This window comes from Anser cygnoides, chromosome 9 (genome assembly GCF_040182565.1).
Source record: "Anser cygnoides isolate HZ-2024a breed goose chromosome 9, Taihu_goose_T2T_genome, whole genome shotgun sequence".
Taxonomy (NCBI): domain Eukaryota; kingdom Metazoa; phylum Chordata; class Aves; order Anseriformes; family Anatidae; genus Anser; species Anser cygnoides.
Genome location: NC_089881.1, coordinates 21628761 through 21654816, shown reverse-complemented (window position 1 = coordinate 21654816; position 26056 = coordinate 21628761). Strand labels below are relative to the sequence as shown.

The following is a 26056-nucleotide window of genomic DNA, read 5'->3' as shown; positions in this document are numbered from 1 at the left end:
GAAAACTGAGCTCTGTGGGGAAAATAGACACAAATTCCCTGTTCAGATTGTAGTTCAGGTTATTTCAAAGGGAAGCAGCGGCGCACCTGCTACCTGCTTGAAGATGTTATCACCATCACAGTGGAATTAGGGCTTAGTATTTCTTGTTTGAAATGACTTTCTAAGAGGGAATACGTTTGGTGTAGCATCGCTCTCTGATGTTAAAGGGGATAGTAGGCAAAAACTGTAACCTAGAGCATTGAGTTGTTCCTCTGGCTGTCAGTTAGGGTATGTGAGCAAAGACGGTAAGTTCTTCTCAGGCGGGGATTTATCAAGGAGAGGGAGAGGATTCTGATATTTTCCTTTAGCTGGGGCTTGAGTTGAAGCATGTGGTGGTGGTAACTTGGCAGCCCTGCGTGTCCTCATACTAAAACCTAGGTCGGCACTGGTCTGCTCTCAGCTTCGGCTGGACGAGTGCTTGGCACTTCGTTGTGTTTTGCCAGTGGGCAGCTGCATTAATGCCAGGACACATTTGGATTTACAGTGGAAAAACACCTACATGGCAGGGAGAAATGATTTCTTTTGACATTCCTTGAAGCAGAAACAGCTGCGTTCAACTTTTTTTTTTTTTTTAAAGCACCATGGCATCTCCCTTGATAATCAGAGTTACAGCTGAGCGTGAACAGCAGGGCATACTTTTGTGTGGAGTCACTCGGCGAAGTGTTGCAACACGGATTATCCGACGTGAAACAGCTGTACTCTCTGCTAATAGAGACAATTTGACAAAGCACCAGCATGGATTTTTCCCACAGTAACAGATGTGCAGTCGCTTGCCACCTCCCTCCCCATATTGCCCCCATCTGCGCGGCGCTCCCGCAGCCCGGTAGGTGCGGCGCAGTGCGGTCCTCCGAAGGGATGCGCTCCTTTCAGCTGTAGGATGAAATAGTTGTCTTGTGACTAACCGTGAGCCATCAGCTGGGAAATTTTAATGATTTGGAAGAGAGCGTTTCTGCTTTGCTCTACCTTCTAAATCATAATGGCTTGCGGGTGCAAATGTGCCTTAGGTTCCCAACATGCACCAAGGACAGCTAAGTAAAATTCCCTCGTGTTGCGGTTAACGGACAATAATTTCATAACTCGTTGTACCCCTCCCAGGCTCTCCCTGAAAGTGCAACCAGTGCTTTTCTTGCACATGGGGGAAACATCTATCTTACAGCAAAACAGAGCAGGGCTCTGGACAGTGCAAATCCATTTCCCTTCCTTCTCCACCTGCACAAGTTAATTTGTTATTCCATGTTTAATTTCTCAGTGGAAGCACCTGTGATTACAATTACCTGTTTATAATTAAACGAGTTTATAATAGAGACCACCTAAATATATTAAATAGGATCAGAACGAGTTTTGCCTTGGGGAAATCATTGACCTTTGAAGTAAGAGGAAAGGGAGAGGGAGGGAGAGCAGGAACTGTGTGGGGCGCATGACTTCAGCAAGAGTGTTTTGATTTATTTCTGGTTGTTTTCTTTTTCAAATAACAGACAGTCCTCCTTGTTGAAATGCAAGATACTGAATAGCAGAATGTGATCACAGTTGCTTTTTAAAGACAGAAAAATACTTCTAACTGAACATCAAGAAGCAGAGACAATTTCATTTCCAATATCCGTGAAGTAATGTTTTTCTCAGCTGACTAACAAGCTGAAACTTGCTCAATTTTTCATATTTTTGTTTTTTTGGACAGGTTTCTCAGATACTCTGTCTCCATGCCTTTAGAACAAACACAGTGAGGCAAATAACTTTAAAATCTTGTTTTTGTATTAGCTTACCAATCGCCACTTAAAGTTTTACTGAAAGTGTGTTTGTGGGAAAGGAATCGGGAGAGCAGGAGGTAAGAAATATATGGAACCAGAAAAATCCTGGGGGTTTCAGGAGGCCTAAACTTTAGCAATAACCTGACAATGTTGCTTGACTTGGGACGTAACCTAGTATTGAGATTGTTTAATGACAAAATAAGTTTTAAAACTAAGGAAATTAGACGGCAGCATTTAACTCCTCTACTATTGTTATTTGGCTGGTGTTCCTTTATAGTAGGAATGTGGGATTCGTTACATTCATCTCTGAAGGGACTTTCTCTGAAGGAGCTCGGCGGCGTTGGTTTCTATGACTCTTGCACGTTTCCTTGAGGCTGTGTCCCGACAGCCGATTGCCACCTGCATCTCTGGCATGTCATCGGCCCAGAATAAAAAGTGGAAAGCTCAGTTGCATGGTCAGAGATTCATGCAAGTATTAAAAGTCAAGGATCGTGGTTTACATTGAAGGAAAATGCATTCTGTCAAGTCCAACTTCAGAATACCAGACATTCACTTTTTACTGCATTTGTGGTTTTATGTACACCTTTGATTTTTCTTTTCCTTCAGGAAGCTTGTTATAACCTGGAAAAAAAAAATCCCAGCTGTGTGCCAACAAATACTTTCTGTAGCAGACTGACCTAAGCTGTTAGACCAAGAGACTGGGACACGAGGGAGCAGCCTGCTGCCAGCTCCTCGGTTGGTTTGTCCTTTGCTTCAGGGTCTCTGGGTTTTGTGACTGAAAGCCAGGAAGAAATACAGAGATGTCAATAACATTGTGCACGCAGTATGCGGTGGGCGGATGAGTGTGCCACGAGGTCAGTCAGATACATCTAGGAGACAACATACAAAATCTTTGTAATATACTGTAATATTTACATAAGTAAAAGATTCACATGCATTATTTATGTATGGAACCCTTCTATCTTCAGTAATGCATTTAGTTTGAATGAGGAATTGCTAGATTCATGTGCTAGCAGCATAAAGTAATCAGTAGTAATATTCAACCTCGCATAATTAGGAAAAAGAATACTTTGGAAAAAGTATTGAAAGTTTCGGTGGCTTCTTCTCCACTTCCTCTTTGTATTAGTCTTATTATTTTTTAATTTTTTTTTTAGTTTTCAAATTTGATTTAAACCTCAGGCTGTTCCTTGAGTTTCATAACTGTACAGTAGTGAGCAACGAGAAGTAAAAATATCTGCTCCTCATCTGTTAAGTCACTGTGATCTCTGGGGAGACTGTTTATAAAATTCTTAAAAACTTGTTTATGTCAACTTAGGATGACTCCAGAAATAGTACGCGGGTCCTGTCCGCGTGCTACGGTCCCTGCAGTGCTGGTGGGGCGAGGCTGCAGGCTGCTTGGTCTTGCAGTTTGCTTTGCATGAGCACGTGAAGTCAAACAACAAAAGCGTCCAACTGCACCTGTTTAAACGGGTGGATTACTTGGAATGACATTCTGCAGAGGTACGTCGGCAGGTTTGTTCGCACTACCTGAAATTCAAACTTATCACTAGATACTGTGAGGCAAGGCAGGTTAAAGTGTAATTTTTAGCTGCTGACTGCTTTATCGGTGTGTGACCCAGAAACACCAGCTGAGATCACACGCTTACTGCTTTTGTGTGTTGTCTTGATAATTCTGAGTGTAGCACCGTCTTTATAGCTCTTCTCCCTGTCACAGCATTTTTGGGTTCGGAACAGCGCTTGTAATTTTCTCACTGCATATAGTATCAAATATTAAATGTGCGTATAGCCACTTACATATATATCATCTATATGCACAGTATGTATTTAGAACATTGTGAAATTATTACATCATCCTAATTAAGTCAAGGGGAAGCTTTAACAGCAATTAGACCCTTAAGACTTTAGTTTTGAATAGGAATTCTTCCTTTCGTACGCTCTCATTACCAAAGCAAGCAGGGTATGGTGTTGCTGAAAGGCTGCTGGCCTGCCAGCGGTGGATCTCAGGGAGCTGACCGAGTGCAGAAGGCATTTTCAGCGTGTCATTAAGACACGTAAGAGATTGTGTTTAACACCACAACTCCTACCCAGCCCAGTGGCACAACAGGGAATACAGCTTGGGGCTCCCAAGCTCCCTCCCAGTTTTCCCTTCCATTAAGCGCTGCTTCCTGTAAGTAATAAAGCAGAAAGGATGATGCATTATGCCTCAGAACAGCTTGCGTGTGTCTATATGGATTTTTTTTCTCCTTAGTGGGTTGGTAAAGTTCACTTGCAGACAATTCATCCCAAATGCAGAGTGGAACCACCTTGGCTGCATGCGCTGCTCCCCAGCTAGATGCTGCACTGCGCCTGCAGCCTCGGGGTGTTGCGCTGCTGGTACATGGGGCCCGTGAGTCATCTTCTGGCCGCCGACCTGTGCTGCAGAGGGCCAAAACGAAAATCTCCGCCCTGGGTTGAAGAAAGAACGGAGCTAAAACAGCAGTTTCTGGTTCTCCGGGAGACTGCCGAAATGTCATAGCTGTATGGGAGCTTCATTTGTGCCCTGCCCTTGATTTCTCTGTGATAATTTCTCCATGTCTCACTGACCTTTTAACTATAACTCAGGGTGGAAGTGTTTTCCCTAGCGATCACTGGCCACAGCGTATTTGGGCACCAACCTCAAGGGATCCGAGTTGCTGAGAGCTCCCAGCCCCTCCTAGCGTGGAGCTGGCCTCAGGTTCTTCGCTTCACAGGGGGATGAGGAACAGCTTGCCCCAAAAGGTGCCAAAACCTCCTTGCCCCTGTCTGGGAGCAGTTTGGGAATGATGGAGCCGATGTTATTTGAGAAAACAGAAAATAGCTGGTGAACGGTCAGAAATAATGCTCTGCCACAGCAAGGAAGGGAATGGCCGAGGAAAATGCAGGGCACGTTCATCTCTGCTTCCAGATGGGTCGCTGGTCGCAGCAGAAAACAAGGTAAATGCAGGCTTTCCACAGAATTAATAGCCAATGTGAGAATTAATGCAGATTCAAGCTTTAATTAATAGAGGAGAGCTTTCCACTCAATTTTCTTTGTTATTTTGCTGTGAAATGGGATCTGTTGATTTGGAAGCCTTTCAGACCATCCTTATTTCATAATGTTTTTATCTAGAAAGCTGCCACACACCATTATTCTTGCAGGAGGTTTTAGACAACCCTAATTGGAGTTTTAGTTACTGTTGCCCTGATGCCAAAATGATGGCGCTCAGGAATCCGAGGAATTCTAAACACCGGCTGGGTAGGGTTCCTAGGAACTGAGGATTCTTGCACTTATTTTCTGTAACAGCAAAAATTCCCTTGATGTTTACTCATCTATCATAAATATTTGCATGCAAATCTGAACCAAAATCTGAAATTAGCTTTCAAAAAATAAATCTAAAATACCCTTCTGTTTGCAGAAGAGAAAAGGTGTTTGGGAAATGTTCTGCAGAGCTACAGAAGGGCATTGGAATGAGGCTGCTGAATATTTAATTTGTTTAATGCACAGCTGTCATTGTTAATAGCTTTGACACAACTAAAAGCTTTGCTCACTCAAAAGGCAGCAATTAATAAGCAAGATTAATTTTTAAATACAAGGAGAAAAACCTCCGGAGTTCCTTTTTTGAAGTCTGTAGATGGCTTTCTCTCCATCATGTGTTTGTGCAAAAGTGAGCAGTCATGTCTAGAAAAAGTGTTTGCATGTTTATTCTTATTTTAAGAAAGTAGCAATAATTTAAACAGAATTTCAGGCCATAATGTAGCTTTAAATCACTTTCGTATATGAAGATATGTTTTGGGTATTCTCTGGTGCCATGTGTAGGAGCTGTGCTGCTTAGAGGGAAGGGACTGAAAATCAAGCTGTTCGTTGCTGCTTAGGTTTGAAAAAGGTGTAATCACTTCTAGCTATTTTCTCTGGGTAAAACCCTTGGATAATTTATTTTCATTGGAGGTTTTCTTGTATTTATATAGATATCTTTACATAAAAGTAGAAAAGGGAAACATTTAAAGAATTCGGTTTGTGGATCGTTAGCAACTGGTGGGGAAGTTGAGGGTAAGTGCAGCCACAATTGCTGCAGGTCTGTTATTATTTATTTCATTTGCAAGCGATCCTGCCAGATACCAGTAGAAGCAGGTGTGCGTGCTGGTATTCTGCAGTGCCCCTCTTGGGGGAAAACCAAGGGAAGAGCAGAAGAGGCGCTGCCCGGGGCTGCGAGTGCGGAGGAAGCCCTGCCGAGGGGCAGCCCTGTGGCTGCTTGCCCCTCTGCTCGGCCCGCTGCAGGCAGCCTTTCACAGAGATGCCTCCGGTCTCTAACAGCTTCCCCAGCTCCCGTGGTTCCCGTGTCTCTCTGTGTCATGCTCTGCCAGTTTGTTTTGGAAATGCGCCTGCTACTGCGTGCGCAGGGTTATTGAAAGCCATTCTCTCGCATCTCTCAGTAAAACCCAGGGAACTAGGAGAAGAGTTTTATAAGAATTTAAGGGTTTTTTTTCAGGCGCATGAGATATTCTTGCTGAGCGAAGAAACTGTTCATTTAACTGCTCTGCGAGCTGCCGTAGGGGTGCTCACAGTTTGAAAGTGAGTGCAAGGCAGTGGGCTGGTGCTAAGCCGCGGCGGAGGTGGTAACTGCAGGTTTTTATGGGGCATCACTAGAAGAAGGAGTCACCTTTAAGATAGCTCTCTGATGGAGCAGCGGTTGGATTATTTCTTTCCTTAACACGAAGAAATTATAATCCTCTGCTGGCCATGGACAGAAAAGGCTTGAGCTCTGCGAGAAACTGCTGATCAAAGGCTGCTTTCCGAATTTGTTCCTGTGCTGTGCTGATTTCTTGCTACTTGAGAACACGGTGAGTCTGTCGGTGTGGCTGGAGGTCTGAATGCCTCGTTTATTTAGTAACCACTGACCTATTTAAGATTCATCGTACCCAAATGAAACGTACGCGTGCCTCTTCTGCAGGCGTAAGCTGCATCTGCGCGTGCTGCCTTGCAGAGCTGGGGCCGTGCCGTGCTCCTCTGAATAGAGGGGGCCTCGGTCCAGCCAGCACGTCTTCTGAGCCTGATTTTGGAGTCACCTGGAGCACGTCTTCTTCTAAAGTTACAGGCATCTGCAGTGGCTCGTAATGTTCACCATGTTATCACAGAAGTAAATTTCATGAAAATTAAGCTGAGGGTAATTAACACATTATTCCACTGGGCTGAATTTGGATTGCTTGTGTTGGAAACGCTCCCAAACATTAGGAAACTTGGGTATGGAAAAATACCTCTTTATATACGGGAGTGATCTAACAAATGCTCTTTGGGTCAGTCTCAAGGTGGTTGGCTTTACAGATGGAGCAGCGCCAAACTCTTAAAGCCTTCCATCTTCTGAGTCCGGTCCCTGTTCCATCGCCCCGAGTGGCGCTCCGTGTAGCGCAGGTTGTCAGGCTGCTCTCCTCAGTTGTTGGGACATCCGTCAGCAACAAAATACTTCTGAGGAACAAGAAATGTTTACGTGAATTGGCAGAGAAAATCCCCATCTTTGAGAGGAGCAGAAAAGACTTTTGGAAGGTGTTTGAGCATAACCCCCAAGGAAGGATTCACTGGCAGATCTCAGCAGATGCTCGCCACTTCCACATCTTGCGGGATGGTTTCTGTGTGTGCAGGGGCTGCCGGTGCCACGGGATGGGCTGAGCTTGGGGCCTCCTGGGCTGGTGAAGGCTGCCCCGGCTGGTGCTGGAGACAACCTTCTGTCTGCTCAAAGCTTCTGTAATTTGTAATTTCTTTTTGTAAATTCTGTAATTTGGCTAGTTACTGAAGGTAAAGACATCTGGTGTGCTTCCAGATTGGTACGTAGCAGAAGATGGCCTGTAAGATGAGCTTCACTCGTTCTATAAAACAAACTCCTACAGCATCAGTCAAGTTGCGTCTGATTTATTCCAGTGTGGTTGGTCCCCAGATGGTAGAGCATGGTTCCCTAAAGCCCCGAAATTATCTGATTATAGCAATTTTAATGCTGATCATGAGTAGCAGTGGTACAAAGTATCCAGCTATACTGTTGGGAGCTTAAAAAGCTCTTTCTTAATAGGCTTTCTTAATGGCAGCCTTAAAATTTAATAAAGCAAAAACAATTTAACCATTCAAAGATGAAGGCAGGCCAGGTAATTTTTATCCAATGGACTTCATTAAATAATTGTGCGGTGTTTGATCGTATCAACGGTGACGTGCCAGATTTAGGAGCTCTTGTTAATGGCATCAAGTATTTAACAGCCATGCTTTCAAGAGAAAAGCTGCTTTACCCTTGGTGTTGCCTATATAAGAGAAAAAACTAATTGGTAGCAGGATTAAGCTTCCAAAAATGAAGTCTCTCTCTTTTTTTTTTTTTTTTTTACAAGACTTGCTTGGTACTCTTATGTATTTCTATTTTTTTACATAATTAATTTACACAGTATTAATAAGTGTTGAAACAAATTGTGGCAGAAGCCATTTCCAGGTGTTGTCTACCTGGTAGTCTTTGCATTCTTCTCATGCCTGATGCATTCATAAGGAAAGTGCTGCCATGAAGCGGAGTAATTAACAGAACATAACTCACTTAGCAGAAGTGAGTAGAAACCATGGATTGTGTAAACTCTGTGGGTTGGTTAATATGATACATTTTGTACTGCTTAATGTCTTTGGTGTTTATTTTTTGTATTTTTAAAAAGACCTTAAAGATAACGCTTCCAACGCCCATGTTCAGCATTAAAACTAAATGATGTGTACTGCAGATCGAGACCATAAAGTCAGAGTCATTGAGGTTAGATGGATCTCCAAGGCCGTGTGGTCCAGCCACCTCCATAAAGCTGGTCTGACTGGAGCAGGTTGCCCAGGGACTTCTCCAGCCGAGTCTTGAACACCTTGAGGGATGCACTGTTACAGCATTTGATCACCCTCGCAATAAAAAAGAAATGCTTTTCCTTACATCTCATTACAACTCCCTGTGTCATAATTGTGCCTATTGCCTCCCATCGTATTGCTGTGCACCTCTGGAAAGGGTCTGTCTCTGTCTGCTCTGTATCCTCAGTATTCTCCATAGAAAGGGATTTTCTTTTAGTTACAAAAGCTGTTTTATACACCTGGACAAAGGCACAGCTTGTAGTTAAACGCTGGTTGTATTTCCTTGAAGACCTTGCTGAAGGCATACATCACAAATTCCCCACAGGCTGTTGTGAAGACCGGGGTCAGAACGGCATACAGATCAATAATATATAATTTTTTTTTTGCATTTCCACCTAGAAGCGTTGTGTGTTCTGTTTCATTTTCGCAAACTCTTAATTAGGCAAGTCAAATTCAGACGTCTACGCAGGATGAAGTTCCTGTGATGATCTCGCACGAGCTTTCGCTGCCGCACGTCATTTGGAGGAGCAAGTTGGGGTGCTGGCTGCCCTGGGGAGGCTGCTACTCATGGCTGTGAGGATGAGTTTGAAGGTTTCCAAAGGTTCACCAAACGTCACGTACCTTTCAAGAGAACGCACCATTCTTTTGATCAAGCTGTGTTGGTAGCCTCCATCCCAAAGATGCAGGACTTCGGACAAAGTCCAGCTGTGCGTGGCCTGAGTCCCACTTGACCCCCAGGGCTTGTTCATGTCTCTGCAGAGGAGTAAGTTTCACTGTATGCATAAAACCTGGCTCTGTCAGGATGTTACTGGTAGAAACTACATGTAAAAAGCATTGCCACGGACTCGCTCTTTGAGTTCCGCATGGCAGAAAACGGGTAAAATGTTTGTGACTTCAGTCAACAGCACTGGCTTGATAAACCAAGCCTGGAGGAATGCTTCAGTGCCTGCGTCCAGAGGGAGAACTTGGGCTTCCAGAGCTAACGCTGCACTTCTGGGACTCAGTATTTTTAAGTTGCAGCTAGGATGTGTAATTCCATACTCACAGGATGCTGAGCGTGCCCTGTGAGTCGCTCAGGTTTCTAAAGTCTGAGAGTTACATGTGTTAAGCATCTTGCTGGATCAGGCTAATTGTATATATTTATGTAAGTAGATTGACAGGTTCACTTCGCATGCTAAAAATAATGAGGCTGCCTTAATTTATTCAGCAGGAAACTTGATGTTCCTTTTCAAAAGCAGGGCAATGATTTTGTTTAAAAAGAACTGTGACGGCGTGTTATTACTTGTGGGTATGTTTTTATAAGTCTGAGTTGTGCAGCTTGCAACTTTCCTTTAGATCACTTACATCCTTTATCCAGGCACTAGAAGGTATGTGCCGTCTTGGATTCTGTATTGGAATTCCCCCAAATAAATTTCATCTAGTAATTTCAAACAATTTATAGTATCTTTCCTGCTTTGAATGTTGCTTTCCTATTGTTCTTTGTTAAGCAGCTCTTGCCTTTAAACCCAGAGCCAGTTTTATCTCAGTAGGTTATCGCATACGTATGCCTGGACCACACATCATTTCGTGCTGGTATTTGTATGGTGAATGATACGGCTTCTTCCTCTGCCCTCTCTCTTCGTTTGGGAAATACATTTTGCATTTCTGAGCAGTTTTTGAAAGCCGTTGTTTTGGAGATGGGGCATTAGGAGTTGATCTTAGCATGTTCTTTTTAACCAGGCACCTGACTTCTGGGATCCCAGCATCTTTGCAGAGATGAACAGTTCAATACAAGACAGCATTGAATCCTGTGCTAGAAATGTGGCTTCGGGTTCTGAGAATTTGACATCTCCAGGGCCAAAAAAGATCACTTAGTGCTGCCAGAGTTCTCTTCTTTCATATGCAAAGCTTCTTTCTTACTTAAAGCCAGTAGCACCTAGGTGCAGCTGAAAGATAATTTAGGTGTTTGCGTATGCATCTAAATGCCCAGATTTGCCCTAGAGTAAATTCTTAGTGTTCAGTGTTGAGGTATGTTAATGTAGGCTCGGTGCCTAGCACAACTTCACGTTTGAAAAAGAGGTGAGTTAAACGGGATGGAAAAAGATATCAGGAGGAGAGGAACTAGGTAACCTTGCCTGCGAGGCAGGTTTTTAATGTAGAATCACTTGGATTTTTGCCACCTTTCCCATTTCCATCTAGTTGTGTGATGATAAAGGGCTTTTCCCAGAATTACTTTCTATTTGAGTTTAACGTCAGTGTGGAGATTAAAGGTATTTGGTTCCCGTTGGTTAGGAAGCCTAAATCCGGACTTTGAGATTAGGTCACTTAAGATCCTGTAGAGGAAAAATCAGCTCTCTACGTGGTAATCTACCCAACACCCTCAGATTTCAAGTTTAAATAAAATGCTGCCTCTGCTACAAATGATGTCAGTATAGCCTGAGGTTTGTTTAAGCAGAAAGCTGAAGTCAGCTTGAACAAAACTTGGCATAAGTGGGCTGTTTTATTCATGTGGATGGTTTGAATAATGTTCCAGAATTTCTGTGGTATAATTTTGTTGCATTTTATGCTTAGAGAGACCCCGACCCCCCTCATTTAGAGAGCGCTCTTTGGTTGGGCTTCATTTTTAGGCTTCTGGTGAGTGGTATATTATTGCACTGTAAATATAGACTTTTTCCATGCATACAAGGGAAAGTACTCTCCTAATGTTCATGGAGCTCAGCTTCCCGCTGTGCAGTGTGGAGGGCTGTACCTGTGATACGCTGCCAGCATGCAACCTTGGAAAGCAGGAGACAAGTACAAAAATCCCACAAGTTTAAGGCTCCCACTTACCTTTCCCTCCCACTCATCTTCACTCCGTACAACGCCTTTTGAAGATTTAGAGAGGGAATTTGTCCCCTTCATTGAGTGGGCATGTCAAGGAGTTCATTAGGACATGTACCGGCCTGTGCACGTCTTTGGGTCCTCTCTGCTTCTGCTGAATTTCCCATCCCCAACCTCTTCTCCCCGTTGTGGTCCATTCTCCCTGTAGCTGTGCCCTGCTGTCCCCAGTATGAGCCTGGCACGCTTGCAGGCCAACCCAGGGAAGGTGATGGGGGGGATGCTAATGCTTTACTAGCTCAGCATCTTTGTAGTTCTGGCAGCTCGGCCCTGCTAGCACTGCACACCGAATGCACTCAGCTGGAGACTACGGGGGGCGAGCAGACTTGTCTCGCTGTGCTGTTCGTAGTCCTGGAAGCCAACGGTGGGCTACGACCTGGCAATGAAAGCAGAAGTGTGGCTAATGCTGCCCAGGTAGAAGGGAGGGAGAAAGCTCAGCAAATTAGAGGTTGTAGACAAAGGAGGACTTGGATTGTTTGATCTGGTACTGCCTGGGTCCAAGCGTGTCAGGCCCAGTTGCTGATCTTGGACTGGGGTATAGCACAGTAGAAAACCTCACCTGGTTTTAATCTCTGTGTCCCCCCTGCCAAACCAAAACCAAAACAACAAGAAAACCACCCAACCCACTGCCACATGAACCACAAACCCAAAAAGCCTACCTGCAGCCCAGCTGTTACGTGCCCTGGGGGCCAGCACCGGGCTGGGGCCAGCAGCGGGAGCGTGGCGAGGCGGGGAGTTTGTGTGCTCAGCCTCACAGCAGGAGCCGGTGCGTTCAAATACGGCTTTTCTCATGGGTTTTTGTACTTCGGTATTCTTCCTCTTACTGAATCTGACCCTATCAAACACCCTGCTTAAGGCGTAGGGACGTTTCAGGTCCCTCTGTAGGGGCGTTAGTGAATTCCCATGAGCGCAAACCAGCTGAGATGGGACGCGCCAGGCCGAGGCAGCCGATTATTTCCACGGACTGCCTGGAGGCCTGGTGCCGTGTGTGATCCCTGCGGGTCTTCTCAGAGACTTCCCAGCTCCTGGCAGCGGGAGCTGGCTTGGGAGCTGCGGCTGGGGGCGAAGGCCCGGCTGCGTCTGCAGGACGGCAGCACAGCACGGAGACGCCGTCTGCCTGGCTCCATCGCCCCGCCAGAATGGGATCTCACGGACACGAGTGACGGGAACATGGTGTGGGGTAGAGCGAGCACTGTGCATAAATGCCCGCGTGCTGGGCTGCAGGGCAGGCGTGACGGGAGGCAGGAGCTTCGTGTGTGTGCGAGGCTCCCGATCCTGGGTGGAGGCACAGCCTGCTCCTGCTTTGGCTCTGGTGCTATTTTAGTTTTTAATATCGCTGTTTTAGTTTTTAATACCACTAACCTGCAGCACCACCAGTAACTTCCAGTCTGTTTGATGCTTGGTTTTTATTTGTTGCTTTAGAAAGATTCTAAAAACCATGGTCTTAGGAAGCAGATGAGCACTCTCAGACGGATTTGCAATATTGTCCCAAAGTTTAGGCTGCTAAGCATGCACTTAGATATAATCCCGTGGAATTTCCTCTCTGTTTTTCTGCTTTTTAATATTTTTTTGGATCTAATTCTAAAGCTGAGAGGAAAGAGCAAGCTTTTTTTTCTTTTCTTTTTAAAGCTGCTGGGCCCGTTGACCCCGAAGCACGGCACAAAGGCGGTTTTGTTCGGGACCAAACCTGCTGGGGCGCGAGCAGCGGGCCGGCGGTGCTGCTTGCCGCGGTGGCAGGAGCGCCGCTGTTTGCTGAGTGGATGGCTGTGCTTGCTGTCCAAACACCGCGCTGTTTGCCAACTGCGAGCATATTGCAGCCTCTGTGAGGCACTCCATCGCGGCCTGAATAGCTCCTCTTGTGCTCGGGCTTTCTGAATACAAGAGAGAGAAATATTTCTTTCAGCCTTCTGCCGTTGCAGAAGGCCTTCAGTGACCAGAGGAGAATCTCGCTCTTGGTTCTTAGTGCGGGGCTTCAGAAAGGGAAGGAAGTTGAAAAGAAGGGACAGGATTTCTACCATTTGTAGCTGTATTTTTAAATTTAAACTTTTTTTTTTTAACTATAAAATGTTGCTGTATCTACAACTTCTAGTCAAAAAAAAAAAAGTATGTTTTCAACATACCGTTCAGTTTATTCTGAAAATTGTTTGCTGTCTCTAACAAGTTAATTGTAACTCTTTTCTAAGCCTGGAAAGATAATTCTTTTCATCTTCTAACCCTTCGATTGTCGTTTGTAAACATATTATGGTATCGAAAAACTTACAACAATAACGCGTGATTCTCCAGCAGAATTTGCACAAACTGCTCTGTTACCTGGGAAAGTTCATCTAATGATAGCTGATTTTATTCAAGCGTAACTTTATCCAACTACTGTTCCATTGGATAGTACAGCTAACTTGCAGACAGGTATGGTAAGACTTGGTTGAACTGGCCGGCTGCAGGGCTGTTCATCAGGCTCTTTGCAGCACAAGTAGAATTTTACCCTTGCTTCTCACCCTCCCCCAAGAAAAGCTCTCCCATTCCCTAACTATATTTATATCCAACCTAGATAAACGGAGATTATAAGTCCTTTAATTGCACTGCTCATCTATTTTTGTTTCCAAAACGCTTCACAAGCAATTTTGCAATTCCAAAGTTAGAGCTTTCTGTATGGGAGGAAAAGCACTAAGAGCACGAGTTGCCGCAAGTCAAAAATATTTCTTAAATCGAAATGAAAAATCTTGAGCTTGCACAGTTCCGCTCAGGACTTCAGAGTGTGCGCACGCTATGGAAGAAGTAACAAGAAGGTGTTTGTTAGCGGGCTTTTGTGTGGAGGGCAGGGAGGAAGGGCTGGGCTGCTGCGACAGCTCCCCTGTTCCTGTAGCCACAGCTCCTGCTCGAGGCGGTATTGACATAAGCGGTAGTCAATCATTTATGGTGAGAAAACTTAAAGAATGAGCCACATCCGAGTGTTTATCAGCTCTTCACAGTATATTATTAATTGTAGGTGGAAGTTGATTCGATCCCTGAGGTTTGAATAGCTTACTGCGCTATAAGATGCTGATAAAATACCTTGATAAGGTGCCCAGTTCTATAAAATACCTATAAATGGCCCTGGTTATTAGTGGAGTATAAAATATCTGTAAGAAAATTTTCACCTAAAATGGGCGAGTTAAATGGCAGTAGCAGTTTTTACCAAGCGATCCCTTATCTCGTGTCGTGTGTGTCCAGGTGTTGGGGAAAGTCACGGGTTTCTCCGCTTGGCGTCTCACAACGAAACACGCTTTATCCAGGGAACCCACGGCCCAGGGACCATGGACGCCAAATGTGGAGCCCTCTTTCAGTGCAGGAGCGTGGGGTGGGGTGGGCACGATGGAGACTTCTGGGGCTGCCCGCATTTTCAGCAGAAAGAAAGGAGGTGGGGAGCTCGCGGTCACAACTTGAATTCTTTGCTTTCAGAGGTCACGGCGTTAAGTCTTGAGGGATGCTGCAAGTAAGGAAGGAGCTTGTGGAAGAAAGACAAGTGTGTGGCATGAGGTATTTTTTTCTGAATGTATCATCTTTCTGGGACAGAAACCCATTTCTAGGTCTGAAATAGAAGCAGCAGTCTTGGAAGTGAGAAGTTGAGCAGAACTGCTCTGAGTTCAATGTAATCGAGTTAACCTGCTGAGATCTCCAAACAAAAAAAGTCGTGCACGAGGAGTGCTTCTCAAGGATGCTTTTTTCTGGTATTTCCAAAATAGTTGTTGTGAACATCTTTGCAATCTTAACATTAGAAAGGCTTGTGTTAAACAGTGAGGTCTTCAACCAGAAAAGTTGAGGAGCTGTAATTTCTGTCGACTTACAAGGAAAATGATATTTTTTTATGTTCTTCAATGATAGTGTCACTTCTCTAGGTTATTTGCTTTTTAGCCAAACTGCACGCTGCGTGGGAATTTCAGTAACTTCTCGCTGGGTAACAGCACGAGCAAATGCAGGGGAAAACAGTCAAGTCAGCAAGACACATGCAACAAGCTCTGGGTACCGCCGGTGGCAGGAGCAGCGCTGTCTGCAAATGCTGGAGGTTCCGAGTCACCCAGCACAAGCTGTCTTCAGTAGTTTTTAATTGTGCGTTGGGAGGGCTAACGCACGGAGCCGTATGACCCAGTGAGTTGTTCTGCTCACTGCTAGACAAATACTGTTGGATGTGCAGCAGGGCTGACGTCAGGTGTTGCTGTCCCTTCCTCGCTTCTGTACGGACTGTAACTGCACACACCTGCATCGAAGGCAGGGTTAGGATGGTATCAAGTGTGCAGATTGGACCTTCCGGTTGGTTTCCTTTTCCCTTTTCCCTTTTCCCTTTTCCCTTTTCCCTTTTCCCTTTTCCCTTTTCCCTTTTCCCTTTTCCCTTTTCCCTTTTCCCTTTTCCCTTTTCCCTTTTCCCTTTTCCCTTTTCCCTTTTCCTTTCTTTCCTTTCTTTCCTTTCTTTCCTTTCTTTCCTTTCATTAAGGTGGAGGGGCTTGGGCTGAGGGGAAAGAAAAGGAAGAATATGCTCGTGGATTTCTTCCCTTGCAAGAAGCACTTGTGTGGAGGGTGCAGCACCCAGGTTGCACAACTGGGTTTGCATGCGGTCTTTGGAGCACAGAAATGCCGTCTGAATTTAACGGAGATTATGAAAAGAAATGATGTTTGCTACCATAGAATGTGAATGCTTGTTAATTGCTTGGATACAGAAATGCTAGCAAGTGACATTTTTTTTTTAATGTTCAAAAATAATTTAAATGAAATGGGGCAATGAGGTTCGTGTTTTAATCAGTCGGTTCATCAAGGCTGCTGTGCTGTACACAGCCCTTGACCTCAATAGCCCAGGCACTCCTACAGCTCCAAGGACCAAAGCTACGATGCAGAATTTTACATTTTGGAGAGATATATATATTTAATAATGCACTATGTACATTCTTAGCTGCCACGTTCCCTTCCTTTATGCCTCTGAGAAAGCTATAATATTGAATTTGGGCACTTCACTTACTCTGATAATGGAGATGTTAGATGTGGACAATGGAGATGAAGAGCTTAATTCTACCCTGTTCTGTCATCTGGTGCAATTGGGATTGTTTACCTGGGGACACAGGAAAATAAGAATTCAAGGCTTATGCTGATGCTTATTTTTGGAAGGTTGTAATGCGGTCATTGGCCTGGAGGCATGCTTTAAAACGCTACTCAGCTAACGTGCTCCTTGCACCGGCTCAGCTTTGAAATAAGAAAGGAAGTGAAAGCAAGGGGAGGACGACAGGGCCTTTCAAACATAGCCTGGCAAGTCACAGCCTTCCCCATCCCCTTCCTTTTTCATAGGATACTCTGGTTGGGGCTTCTCTGCTGCAGGTGTAGCTTTTTATTTAGCTTTTAATTCTTAATGAGCTGCTTCAGGATAACTGAACCTCCGTGAAAGGAGCAGGAGAGGGTTCTGCCTGTGGCTACAAGTAAAGCTCAGCTGTGAAAGGTACAGGTTATTAAATACTGTGGTGCTGTGAAATCACTGTCAGTGTCTACTGAATATCAAAGAATATGTGCATATATACCTATAAGAAAAATAAATGTGCTGGTACCCCAGGGAGGTGGTGATTTACCACCATGGCTCTATTCCTGTTTCTTGGTGGTAACCAGTAAATACAACTTCTCACGACTTCTTCTGCCTCACTTACATCCGTGACATGTACCTGGAGATGGAAATGGGGATATTACAAAGGGGCAGCACAAACCGAATAGATGGTGGCAGGCGAGGGTTTCTCAGAGTGCACTGGGTTTCCAGACCTTGGCCGATGGCAGAGCTCCTGGAGAACGCAGACCGCTGTGGTTTGGGTTTCTCGCCTAGCTGCTGCTACAGCTCTGCTTGGATTCGCATCCCTCACCCAAAGGTGTTGATGATTTTCCTTCTCTCCCCATGCGATAAAGAATGCGTGTCTGTGACAGGTGGCTATTAATTGCCAAGCTTTTGATGAGTACATTAAACAGCGAGTTTAAAATGATTCACCAGAGTCCAGGATCCAGACTTGTCAGGAACAAAACTCGTCGTGGTTGTTGTTGGTGCTGTTCTGTCAGCACTGGCAGGGCTGAAGGATTGAACGTTTACGTTGGCTTTCGCCGTCTCCGTGATGCTGCTCGCTGTGGGTGGACAAGCAGAGAATAGCCATCACCTAATTACTGCCTCGTTGGGGGCACAAGATACCACGGTGTTGTTGGCTGGGTATTGGATCCGTTGCTGATTGTACAGTCATTCTGGTGTTGCCATGGAAATGTAATAATTACATTATGAATAATTGGAGCATCTTCTTTTGCTGCTGCAGAAAACTGATGTTGTATAATTATCATTATCTTTAATGAAAGTCGCACTCAAAGCTGATTGTTTAGCACTTGTAGAAACCTGTGACAGAGAACAAAACTTCCTGCAAGTGAATGCCACTTTATAAATGTGCCAGAAAACTAACACAGGCACACACACACCCCCAAAAATCATTTACATCATTTAGAATGTGCTGAAAAGCTGTTGGAAAAGTGCAAAGGCAAAATGATGTCCATAGTTAAACTTCCATCCCTTGTGGTGCTCTCCTGGCTTGGTGTTTGTCCTTCTATAAATAAATAATCTATTGGTATCAGGCAAATAGTGCTGTATAGTATGTAAATGGCAAAGTTGTTAATGATTGGTGTAAAAATCAAATAATTTTTGTTCGACATCTGTTCCCTAACGGTGAGGTGAGGGGTTGCGTGGTGGTTGTACGGGTCTGGGGAAGTTTGCTTCCAGGGCTATGGACACAGCCAGAGGATGCTGATCCTTCGCTGTTCAAAGCTGCGGCACTGCAGAAACTTGACGTGTGAGAGTTTTGATTTCAAAGGGAAACCTGATGCTGAACGGGGACTCCCACCTTTTGTCGGGATCGCCAACAGTTGCTTGGTGAGTCCCTCCCGTGTCTGAATTCAGCTTTATGCTCTGCGTGTCTCAGACCGTCCTGCGAAGGGCAGGCTGCAGTTTTCCGTGCAACTTCTCTTTGGTCTCGCCTTGCCTGATGGTGCTGTTCTTTGTCCACTGGCTTGCTGGTGGATTTCTAGCATAAAACAAATAGGTATGCAAGGGAAGAAAAAGGGCAGCAGATCTGAGGAGGACCTTTTTTCTCTAAATGGACCATGAGATACCCATCTCTGTGCCGTAAGAGATACCTTAGCAGTCTTTAACAGTCCCAAGATTGGTTCAGTCTTGTGTTGTCTTATGACTTAAACCGTGTCCTCGACTTGTGTCCAGTTGCGTTCCCACAGACTTCCTGTGTGACCCTGAATCAGTCGTTTCGTTCCTTTGTCTCTCGGTTTGACTCGTGAAGTGAGGAGAATAACAACTGCGCTCCACGCAGATGTTCGGGGAGAGCTCCGTGAGCCCTGCTGGGGGAGCTTGGGGCTGGGTCAGAGAAACGCTTTTGTGTTCCTGCTTCAGATGTCAGGACGTCATCTTGGGCTCATATTCATCACATAATGAATGTCCCTACAGTTTCAGGTTATTGTGTTGTGGCTTGCGTGCTAATGGATTAATTTCAGATGTTTTCAACGTAGTTGTTTCTTCTCTTTGTTTCCAAAGTAGTCCTAATTTATTTAACAGTATTTGCCATTCAAGCTAACTGATTTTAGACAGATGTTTGTCTCTTGTGTTTTAGTCTAGACATCTATGATTTACAACCTGTAACCCATCTGGTGAATTGCCATGGGAGTATGCTTATTTTCAATGCTTGAAGTATTGCAACATACTCTTTGCAAGTGTTTTTGCAGTAGCGGCTGATGAGCCAACCAGCAGAAAAGGTTTATTTTAGCAAAAGAATCTGACTTGTTTATTCAGATTAGGGCAGCAGAATGTTCTGGTTCTATTAAAAAAAAAAAAAAAAATCCACTCCAAAATATTAATTTGTCTCTAAATTGAAACTCTACAAGAATACATGGGCCCATTAAAAAAAATAAAAAAGAACAAGGAAAACCCGCTTGGGAATGCAGAATAGTAAGAGACCTGAAGAAGTCATCTTCACCAACTCTCTGTGGCAGAGTATGTATACTTGTCTAACCTTTTATGAACATTTCAGTGATCTTTGTACTCCGAAAGCTTCTTCCTGTCACTGCCACTGGCTCCTGCACCAGCGTGGTGTGGCTGCATGTGGACCAGGTGCTCGTCCCCAAGAGGACGAGTGGGACAGCTCTTTATGCTCAGGATGAGTATCTCAAAATACAGCAGCCATTTCATGTTTGAAACATCAGGCATTTGGTGTTCGGAAATTTAGTAATTCATACCTCTGTGAGGGATGAAAGCGAACGTTTGAACTAGCTTCCCCTTCAAATTGAGATGCGATACTGCCTCTGCATAGCAGCTTGGGGTAGCACGGTAGCTTTGGGCACAGCATGTTCAGTGCAACTGATACGCTGGAGCTCATTTCCTGTTCTTATGAGTTACTTTAGGATTTCTAGAATATGCCCCAAACTAGAATACCACATCTGGGAGACACACACAGCAAAATTGCTGCATAGAAATCTCGTGATTCTTGCTTTAAAGAATAAAGTGCTGTTATTTACCTACAAATCTAACATACTTGAGCCTCACTCCGTGTGTAGCAGGTCAAGTGGCTAACACAGGTAAAATAAACCACTTCCAAGAGTCTCTAGTGTAAACAGCAAAGGCACTATCATGTAAATAAGCCAGAAAATACTCTGTGAGCTGTCTGCTTTTGGCACACGTTTCTGAGCATTTTAATTTGATATTTGGTTGAGTAAGTGTGTCTACACATGTTGAAAACAGCAGTCCAAGTCCTATAAATCCAAGTGCTACGCGTGTAGTTCGTAGCTACGTGATTCACTCTTTAACGGTAATAATGGTAATGCACTGAAACTCTGAGGGACCGATTTGTTTTTAAACTTGATTTTTAGAATGCTTCTGACAAATTAACTTGGTAATTTGTGCAGGGGGGTGAGTAAAGGGTGGTTGTAATTTGTAACCTCTTCTAATGTAGTCACAGGACTTAGAAAGCATATTGGGAAAAAAAAGGGGGGCAGGGTCATGGAAGTCACAGAGGAGTTTAAGGAGCATGTTTTCCCTGTGCAAAAGTATTCAACCTCCACTAAGCCCTGTGTTTGCACGTAGAGACGGAGGTAACTGTGTTCAATGGTTAGGCTGTGCAGATACAGCAGGCTTCAGGCTGATAACTTCTTTTGGATTTAATGCACATTTAAGTAGTCATTTGATGCTGGATCCAAGATCATTTGAAATCCATGGAGCTATTTCTATTAAAACTGAAGGGTTTGGTAATGCTTTTCTACTACCTCTGTAAAGTGAAGGAAAGATTACTACTGAGCTGATCTGACTAGAAAATACATAGCCGAGGTGCAGGACGATGTGAATGTGCCTCCAGGATTGTTCCTCTGAAGAGGAAAACAGTGCGTTGACAGAAACGTCTGTGTTGGAGGCTGATGTTACTATGTCCTTAGACTCCATGCACACTAACAAGATCTGCTTTTCTGCCCCCCCATTAATCAGGGAATATTGTTTAGCAGCTTTGATAATCTGAGAAGTTCTACAAGCATGTACTAGGCAGCCTTTTATTCATATCCTTAACTGCTGATGAGGTTGTATTGAGAAAATGGACAAATACCTATGTGTAAGCAGTTTAAAACTCCCTGTGTCCAGCTGCCTTCATGTATGAGCCCCATGGCAATGGCCAAATGCTGGGTGCTTTCACTAACCCCGTGCTTTGACAGGCTGTATTGATAATGTTATTTCTGCATCTTCTGCTGCCCCACCTCCGGTAGGTTGAATGCAGCATAGTTGGGATTTTTCCAGCATTCCAGACCTCTCCAAAGGTTTTTGAACAGCTGTCATTTTACCCCCTCAGGCACTTAATCTTGTAGAAGCTGCTCCTTCTTTTGTCCCTAACGCAGAGTAGTTTCAGTCTACAAATTTGTTCTCATCTAGGAACAAAGTATTTTGGTCTTGGTCAGCAGCAGACTTACGATCCCGTGTCTTAGTACCTTCAGCAGACACATGGGAGTTGACTCTTCCACTGCCTTTAACCATACATGAGTAGAGTAAGTAAATGCTGCCACTATCTTCCTAAAACCCCATTATACCTATTTTCGTGGATGAAAACGGTTGTATCGTAGCAGGAGAGTACGCAGGGTTTCAGCCATCGCCACCACGGCCTGGCAAGTAAAATCTATAGCATCTGAGCTAGCTCCTGGCTAGCAGGGGCTGCACCTCAAAGCTGTGGTGGTATTTATATGTGGAGACTCTTCAGATCCTGCTTGAAAGGTCTAGGACTCTATAAAGGGATCCGACACACTTGTGGCCGCCTGTGCTAGCGAGCAGGTTTGCTCTGCGGCCTACAGGCCGGTGTGAGGGGGGGTGGGCGGGCAGGCCTGCGGTGCTTGTTGTTTTCCGTGTCACCACCTGATTTGGGTGCTTTGAGAATAACCAAGTGGGAAGGGAAGCCATGTGTGCCTGACAGTGAAAGGGAGCCTGTTTGTGCTTATTTCATTGAGGAAATTGTTCCGGAACAGCTGCTCCTCCATGTGAAAATGCAAAACCCTGGGTCCCTGCCAAGGGCAGCAAGGCCTGGGTCATTTGTTTTAGCAAAGCAGGCCAGTTTGCCCTTTAATTATCTTTCCTTTTCGTTCGGTCACAGCTCTTGCTCAACAGATTCACTTCCTGAGATGCACCCTGCCTGTTGAAAGTCACGGTACCAGTTTTGCTGTGAACATAACGGTTTTCCATGGATTAATTATAACTTTTAAGCTGTATAAAATACAGGGCATTTACCTGGCTGGGTTTCGTTTTCTGCTTAACTGATGCAGTAGGTTCACTGTATTAAAATGTAGAAGATTCTTCAATTTCAAAGAAAATTTTTTCCCTGCCAAAATTACTATATCTCATATGGCTTCTGTGCTAATGCGGGTATTATAGGATGAAATTGTAAGTCAGTATGTGTTCGCTAGAAGGAGGACTGAGATTTTGCTGAGCAGTTCATGAACTTGAGCTTTCAGTAACTGGTCAGGATGTGAACTTCATCCTGAATCCAGGAGGGGCTTGGGTCTTAGGAACAAGGTCTGCAACATGGGCAGTGCAAACATCTAGTAAAACATGTCCAGGGGTTGGAACTGGATGTGAATGATATTCTGCAGTGGACGTGGTTTAGCAAGAGAGAGAGAAATTCACTGTATTTATCTGTAGCAGTCAGGAAAGAAAAACAGTTCAGTGCAATGACCTCTTTGCCCTATAATGCTGCATGGAAAGGAGGAAACAAGAAAGATGCGTTGCCACAGCCAGAGGAACTGAAATGACAGATTTTGGCTTCTGTAATTAAAATAAGAAAACTAATTAAGCTAAAGAAACCTTTAATGTGTGCATAAAAAGTCACTCAGATACAAGAGCAAAACCATACTGATTTCAAAATTGCTTTTATACAAGAATTTTGCAAGTGCCATGGACTGAAACTGAGGCTCTAGTTAGCCTTGAAAACCTTGGGGCAGAAATTCCTCAAGCGGATTGTGACATGATTCCCGAAAGAATCAAAAGGGACAAAAGAGTTGGCAGTCCCCATGACAGCGCAGCCTCCTTGGCAGGGTTAGTACAAGGAAGAAAATTGAGGTAGACTTGGGTTCATCTGCAGCTTCACATAATATGCCATAGTACAAGAAGGAATAGAGTAATTGTCATTTTTGTTGTACTGTATGTGCAGCTGTTTTTTGCTTCCTTTTTTTTCTTTTTTTTTAAGGCCAGAGATTTGGTAAATGTTTTTGTCATCTAGAAATGCTCACAATATTTAGCTCCCACACCAGCGTGTAGCTGTAGGAGGAGGACAGGCTCTCACCGAGGCGTCAAACTATTAATTAGCTCTGCCACGCTATGAAGCTGAGTCACTCTTGTACTGTCCCTTGATTACAAATGTGCTGGAAAAATGAACCCTTGATGCTCTCACGGCTCAGGCGAAGCGTGCTCTGTCCCCAGCCTGGGGAGACTCCAGCGCCTGCAGCCTGCGAGCTGCCGAGCAGGAGCAAGGGGTTCCTTGCACCTGCGTTTCGGAGGCAGCCAGCCCTCCAGCAGCTGGTGGAGGTGCTCTCTGTTTACGATGTTGGAGCTTGGAGTGGAATTTGGACTCTGGCTTTGTGAGCAGAGGTGGCCAAATCTCTTCTGGCTCGATTTCATTGTGAACTCAGGAGACAGCCTTCGTTTGTTAACAGGTTCAAAAACTGTTAAAGCAAGCTCATTGCAGTGTACAGCATCCAGGTCAGAGCAGAATGACTTTTCCTCATGTAAATTAAAGTTTGTATTGAACCATGAGCTTCAATTAAAACTTGCAAGGCTCTAGAATACCCTAGGGGAAGCTTATATCCTTCCTATAACTAATTGAGGAACATCCTTTTCTAAATATTTACTTTTTAACAGTTAAAAATATTAAACAAATTAAAATAAATAAATAAAACACCATCACCACCACCACCACAAAAAAATGGTTTGATTTTGTTTTAACGTTGAATGGGGAAGTAGGGAGTGGTTTCACTGCAAGAACAGTCCTTAATAATTCTGGGTCTCGTCATGCCACGGAAATGGGCTCCGTGTATTACGCACTGCCACTTGAAGTTGTTTTGATACCATTGATGAGAGAGATGAAATAATGTATGCTAAAGTCATTTGGCTAGCCTTGAAATCAAAGCACTGGAAACAAAACCTCGCTGCAAATCACTAGGCTGTCATTCTTTTAAAACCTGTTATCCAAATGACTTTAACAGTTTGTGGGTCGTGCGCAAGGTTAAGGATCATCTTGCACGGTGCACGTTTTGATGATAAAACACAATCTTTTTTTTATTGGAATGGAAGTGTTACAGTCAACAGTATCAGTGTGGGAGTTTGATTTCTTCCTGCCAGTAGATTGCTACTCCATATGAGCAATTGGCAAAAGATTTTGCAGGACAGATGATGAGCCGTGCCGAGTTAAGTGATTCTCAGTTAGCTGTCGTATAGTGACTAGCTGATCTATACGTAGAAATTCCACAGCCGTTCCATTTTGAAATGTATTTCCAAGGCAGAGTACTTATTTTTGAGAGACCAGCTAGAGCAATGGTGACCATACGCAGACAGCATTTTGGTGAGGGCTTGAAACAGATCAAAGCCTTTATTCTATTAGGTATTATCCACTTGTAGTAACATTTGAATTGTACTTAAATGTTGGGTTCAGTTTTTTCATCTTACGAAGACATTTTTCTCTCAGTTTTTCAGGTTTGAGAAACCCCTGACAAGAAATGAGTCGTGTAACAATGCTAATCATTCATTTCACCTATTCTCAGGCATGTTTCATCCTGAAGAACTGACCAGCACTTGATAATCTCGTGTGGCTTGAACTCCCACGACAAAGCGTTGTTGTGTATATGGCCGTATGGGCTGTTACGTATGCCTGCATACTGCCCAACTAACGGCGGTGTGAAACTTGGCGGTATGTGGAACCAGAGGTTCAGAGGGAAGTATAAAAACACGTTCCTCAACAGAGATTTGTAAAGATTTTTTTTTGATAGGAAAAATACATTTACTCAAATAATACTTCTGGAAAGCTCCCTCTGAACCAATTGTCACTTCATATTTTTTTATGGGTTTAAACAGAGCCATTTGACCAATAACTTCACCCCGCCAGTAATTGCTTGCTGCTCATGCTGTTGGTTCTTTCCATGCCTCCTGAAATTGTTGACTACAGGAGCTTTATCTGGGGAGACAACATTGAAAGGGCTATAGAATGAGGTGGGAAAAAAAGAAAAAGAGGAGTAATAAAGCCTTTTTTTCCTAGTGGGGCTGTAGTATCGGCGAAGTTCCCTACGTAGTTAAGTACAGGGAAGCCTGAAGAGCAGCAGAACCACACGCTTGTAATGACTTCTGAAAGAATAAAAATTTAAACTTCAGGAGTTTTCACGTGCTTCATACGCTTGATAAATTATCATATTTCAAATGTAGCTGTGACTGGTAAAAACCATATGTGCTGATCAGGCTATAAATAACTGGGTAGAGAAAATGAGCCAGGATCAGAGAGATGCAAATGGCTCAGGTGGGTTCCTGTGTGCAACGCGCGCTTTGCGAGGGTGAGGAGAGAGAGCTGCTCGCTGTGCCATACACAGCCTGAAGACTACAAAGATACACGCGGATAGTGGACAGCTTCTCTGGAGTTTAACGTGGACTGGTTTTGCTGACACCAGAAAACAGGCTGTGGCTTGCTTTGTTGCTGGAGATTTCACTGGACCTGTCCAAGCGTTTGGAGCGGTCACTGCTGTGCTGATAGGCAAAGCCCCAGCCGTGACATCCCACCTGTGGCTGGAGCCTTTTAGCTTCCTTTTCTAGAGTGTGACACAATTTGGAGATGCTAGGTGTCTGAGAAGGACATCCAAGAAGGTTGTGAAGCGATTTTTAGTGGAAACTAAAACTCCATTTGCGGTTACAAAGTGCCGAGTTCTCTCTGAGCTCTTCTTAAGAGTTTGACCATGAATGTTCTCACAGCCTATGGCAAATGCGAGATGAAGAGATTAGTATAAACATTTGCATATGTAATAAGAAAGTAATTAAATT

General features: G+C 44.2%; 1 protein-coding gene across 2 annotated transcripts in view; it reads left to right on the top strand.

Moving 5' to 3' along the window:
* Positions 1-26056, top strand: part of FNDC3B (fibronectin type III domain containing 3B) — a 184386-nt gene that overhangs the window by 58433 nt on the left and 99897 nt on the right. The gene's annotated exons all lie outside the window — the stretch shown is intronic.